The following is a 6,000-nucleotide window of genomic DNA, read 5'->3' as shown; positions in this document are numbered from 1 at the left end:
AACGCCCAAATATATGACCAATTTCCGCCTAAGTATGACTTATACGCTTGACATTACAGCGAGCCATCGCAAAACATGCGCAGTGCGCGTCGTCTTGATGTATGTGGACATTAGTGGCAATAATATCATTAAAATCCAGTCAAGAGTTACAGAGTGGATACGCAAACAAAGTCATATGACGTTTGACCCCTAAGAGTATATTGACATTGAAGCGAGCCATCCAAAAAACATGCACTCTAGCACGTCGTCTTGAGTTGTGACCTTTGTGTCAAGTTTTCTTCGAAATCCTTCAAGGGACCAAGATTTAGAGCGACACAAAAGTGCAATGGACGGACCGACGCAGATCTACCACCGCCCGGTGTCATAAAAAAATCGATCCTTCGGGCGTATAAAAAGCGTGTGTCATCTAATCAAATAAATAGGCTAAACAAGCCCAGACAAGACCAATCTTATTTCATATCAAGTAAAAGCTCTGCAAAGTATATTTATTTGTTTATTGGGAAAATGTAAGATATATATGCGACATTAAAAGCCTTGTAAAACCAAAGAAACCGAACACGACCAGGAAGTGAAAGACAATAAATCGCATTCGGTGCAAATAACAAATAGAGAACTGTACCGATCTTGTTAAGCCATTTTATGTAAAGGGTGTACAATAGAGACTCTAGAATCTGCTCCTCGCGTGCACTTATTATATCCACAGCATCCATGGTTAACACCTAAACAGAGGTAACTGATTTTAGTTACCAGTGAAGCTGTGCAGAACCGAAAATTCCTAATTTTTTAGGTACGAGAGGGTAATTTCATTCTTTTTTTCTCTTTTTTTTTTTTTGCTGTAATTTACTCAAGGCCATGTCTTTGGCAACACACTTGGACCAGTCAATCCGACGTCCCGGGATTTGGAATCCCGGTCCAGGCACTGGAACTTCTGAGATCTCTTATTGGTATCCCACCTAACTAAGAGGCCATTACTGGTATCTTTCCAGGAAAGACGGTTTCAAATAAAAAATATACACAAGTAATAGTTTTTATTATATAAGTCGTAGTGTCCAAACGGAAGTTGCGACATTTAACAGTGGATTTGCGACATTTAGTGTGTTTTGAGACATTTCATGGAGCCAACCAGAATTAACATTAATTACTGACAGTCGGTTTTTGTAATTGCTTCGACGTCATAGACGCCACTTGCCATCTTTTGAATCTTCCGTGGCAGACGAAAAGGGGTTTCAATATGGAAATTAAATTTTTAATTTTAAGTTAATATATGCGGATCTACGAACTTTTTTCGAGTTTTGCCTTCCTTTTATCCGTATTGTAACATTTCACTAACACGACACAAAGAACACATATTTTTGTCTTAAAATGGAAGAAAAACAACTCAAAGGATTCATTTAAAAGATAGCCAGACCTTCAAAAGGGAATTTCCTTTATATAAAAATGCTTTTTAAACTTATAAATATCATAAATAAATCAGGCATCGGTGCCGACTGTTTATTTTAATAGTTTAAAATCGTAATTGCAATCGGTATTTATTCTAATTGACCATCTAGAAATCCATTCACAACTAGTGATATAATATGATTAAACCACTATATAGAAGTAATTTGAAAAAAAAATTGGTATAAATGTAAAAAGATGCTGAGACTCCAAGATAGTAAATTCCGCTCAGATCAAAATGACAGAAAACGTACGTGTATATAGTGAACCGTTTAGTGTGGCAGAAGAGATTCGGGGAAGCCATTTTGGGCCCGCAATCTTGTAACAGAGAGTTAAGTCTGGCGCTGTATGACTTGATGGTCTACAAGTACCTACAATTTTATTGCTTAAGTGTGTTTTCCTACAGAAACTTCTCCGTTTGCATTTCCCATTGATTTAATATAAGGAATCCGATTCGCCGAAGCGACGAAAATCCGGGATTTCCCTTCACGGTAGCAAGCGATATACCGGTAATACCGAATGAGATATAGCTATCGACTTTAAAAAAATGTGTCCTTCCTGGTCTTCCAGCACGTGGACACAGCTTCTAACAAGGGATTTTTGAAAGAATACATTGAGACGAAAATATGAGTTTACCCAATCTCGGTCTACCAATTATGAAACACTATATTTAAATGGAAATTAATCTTTCTCCAGTAAGAACCAGAAGATTGTCTTGAAGTCCCAAACAGTGTCACCAGGCCGGTACATCATGATAGTATAAGCAACCAAATTCTACTTGAGTTTGTTTCATGTAACCAACATTTTTCTCTTTGTGTGACCTTATCAATGCATCTTTCCAACTTTTACTAACTGTGCCAGCCACGTGAAGGAAGCCCAATTTAGGCAGACTTCAGGAAAGATGATGCCTCTTTTCTAAATAACTATATCGTCCCAACCCATATCTCTTAAACCTAATGACAACGTTCTTGACCACCTCAATTTCAGCATGTTTTAAACCATCTACTGATTCTTGCTTTTTTACTCCAGTACAGCTTAATCAACATGGTTTTCATATACATACACTCTGTGAGAAGCGCTCGATAACGGTCTAGAAGTTCGTGCTGTCTTATTCGATATAAGCAAGGCCTTTGATCAAAGTCTGGCACAAAGGTTTAATGTGTATACTAAATTCGCAGGAATCAAAGGTTCCACTCACATGTGGTTTCAAAGATTCTCTTCTTACATAGACGTACAACGCGTTGTTATGCCAGGAGTCCAAATCTAACTGCATTTCTCACGAGCTGAGATTTTACCACAGGGTTCAATTCTCGGACCTCTTCTTTTCCTAAACTTTATCAATGACAAATTAGATCATGCCTCATCCAGTTTATGGGCCTGATGTAACAAGACTAATATCATAGTTCAGCAACCGGACATTGCGGCCAATCTGCTCCAAACCAATGATCAATCATGAGCAGAAAAATGCCTCGTAACATTATTCCCCCGTAAATTAGAACCCTCCAAATCAGAAACCGTGTAATTTCAAAAAACAAAATTTTCAACTTCATTCCTCCACTTTGAATTTTAAAACCAATGTTCCCGAGGTCGTTTTAACATAAACATCTTGGCGTATTCCTGTCAATGATTTATTGAAGTCATTCTCATATCAACGTTCATTGTAGAAAAGAAGAGGGTAAACATAATGCGTAAATTTGAAATTCTCAAGTGACCGTCGTTCCCTTGAAACCATATATATTTCTCCCATAAGACCAAACTCGAATACGCCCGACGTAGTTAGGGCAATTGTACAAAGTATGTAATGGATCAACTCGACAAAATTTAAAATGAATGTGCTCACATTGTCTCCGGAGCTACCAAAGAAACAGGAAATTCCAGGTGCTCCATACACGACTACGAACCAAATGCAGTGAACTGAATCAACATCTTTACCTAAAAGATATTTATCTCACACCATTGTACCAATGTGGACAGGCTGAAACTAATTTCCACTTCTTTTTTGAATGCAGAATCTTTAACCGTTGTCGAAACGATCTTCGTAATAATTTGCGAAATTTCGTAATTGACTTGGACACTGTTCTATTTTGAAACCCGGCCCTTTCTGATCAGAGTAACATGATTATGTTCACTCATGTACAGACATACATATCCAAATGTAAGAGATTCTATTAGCAACCCCGAGACATTCCCATTTCTTCCCTCTTTCTCCTTTCTATTCTACGTTTAACTTGTTCTATCATTCAAAAATTCACTTTCAATTATTTTGCTAATAATACAGGGAAAAAACTAAGACAAAATGAACTTACTTAGTCTGATATCTCCTTGTCCACCATCATGAGGCATGCACGTGGAACAAATACGCGACTCATAAGTCAAAAATAATAAGTCATAAGTCAAAAGTCAAAAGTCGAAAGTCATAACTCAAAAGTAAAAAAAATCCATAAGTCGAAACTCAAAAGTGGCCCTCCACGGCTTCCATATATTTTTATGTTTTATTTTATATGATCTGGTATTTTGTCACTAATGTTAGAGCCTTTCTCAGCAGGGAGTGATTTTATTTACACTGTCTTGTCTAACTTGTTGAACGTAGAATAAGCGCGACGTTGGCATGCTCTAAAGGCGTTTAAACCCCCAGTTTCCTCTATAGGTTACTGACCGTTCCAAGTCGGTGCCCCTATTTTCAACTTGTTCTCTGTCTGTCTCGTACTTTGTGTTGTGTAGGTTGTCTTGTTTGTTGTTTGCGTTTCTTTCCGCTTTTCTCTCACTACCCCTTTTACCCCCATCGCCCAATCCCATCCCTTTCCCTTGCATCCACGCTTCTTTGCATTTGCTTCCTCTCTCCTTTCACCATGAGTAAGTTATCATGCCCACCATAATTTTGTCCGCCGGTCATCCTTAGGCGGTGCCCAACAGCTGTTCTTTCCTGCTTCTGTGTGTGCGTGTTTGTCTTGGGTGGTGCCCCACAGTGATTTTACCATGAGTAAGTTATTGTGTCCACCATATTTTGTCCGCTGGCCGTGCTTAGGCCGTGCCCGACTGTTGTTTTTTCTGCTTGTGTGCGTGCGTGAGTAATCGGCGGTGCCCCACAGTGATGTTTTTCTTGCTTGTCTGTTTGTTTATCTGTGTATGTTAGTTGTATGTGTGTGTTTGTCTTTGTGTTTGTCTTTTGTACATGCGTGAGTAGTATTAAATATAGCGTTTTTGGCCCCCCCCCCCCCCCCCCCCTGACCCCTTGTCCCTATTCTATAAGTGGACTTTAACCTTGCCCTAAACTTAAAATACTAACTTAGTACCCTTGATACCCTAAAAATTTTTTAAATCTTTAGTTAAACCGAATGAAAACCTTTGGTTTAACCAAAAAAAGATTTAGTCTTTGGTCCGAACTGACCAATGCCGGACAATTTAAAATCCACAGGCTTTATCAAAGATACAAGCTAAAATAAAATTGACTTAAATATCAATACAGTACACCGTAAGGTATTTACTTCCTGATTGACAGTGCATATCAAGATAAAGATCAGGTTTCAGTTTAACTGGAGAACAAATACTACGCTATAGTAAATACAATTCTATTGTGTATTGAGAGCTTGTCCTACTTGTAAGACACATACTTGTCCTTTATGTACCTGTTGTGTCAAAGGTAAATCAAGTGCATTTTTTAAAATGATTATGCGGGAAACCACAAATTCAACCAATCAAAAGCCTGCCATTTTTCTGCCAACTTGGCAGACACTGCCACATTCCTGCCACTTGGCAGAACTTTGGCAAAACTTTGGCAGATTATATTATATTATATTTATTAATAAAATGTAAAGGTGGGTCTACAACCCCCGGAGGCAAAGCCTCTGGTCTTTGATCTTATCTTCAATTAGTAAGTACATTATTAGGGTACACATAGTAATTAAACTTTTAATTAAGCTTTTAATTAAGCTTTTAATTAAACCTTTAATCCAAAAGTCTGTTTATACCATGGGATACAGGTTTATCCGATATGTAGAATCTGATGTGACTACCCATCAAAAGCATAAATGTTAATTCTGTAGATTCCGAATCGTCATAAGGGTGAATATCAAACATTGTTCCTTGTTTTAGATAAATTTTAATTTTTTTCTTATACATAGATATTAACTTATCAGTGTCAAAGTCCTCAGCTGCCTCAGCTGTTATATTTACATTATCAAATATATCAGAAAATAAAGCATCATCCTGGGGCCTTGGATTCCGCCACCTAAATATAAAATGTGATATTGGGCTTTTAGTCGGTTTATACGGTTCACCCGGGGAGCTCGCACCCTTTAATAAAATCTTAATATCTATTATATAAGTTCCGGTTTTTCCGACTATAAACACACCACTCAAAAGCATATCTAGTACATCTATTTTATATTCTTGGTTTGTGTTTATAAAATCTTTATAATCTACGATAATTCCAGGTCTTACTTCAAATTCATTTAAATAATTTAAACCGGCCATATTTTCATATGTTGAATGTATCCAGGCACCGCGGCGGTCAAAATACTTTTTCATTTGTATGTAATCAAAAGTATGATTATAATAGTATTC

This window comes from Mercenaria mercenaria, chromosome 3 (genome assembly GCF_021730395.1).
Source record: "Mercenaria mercenaria strain notata chromosome 3, MADL_Memer_1, whole genome shotgun sequence".
Taxonomy (NCBI): Eukaryota; Metazoa; Mollusca; class Bivalvia; order Venerida; family Veneridae; genus Mercenaria; species Mercenaria mercenaria.
The sequence above is the reverse complement of the archived record's forward strand: the minus strand, read 5'-3'. Positions refer to the sequence as shown.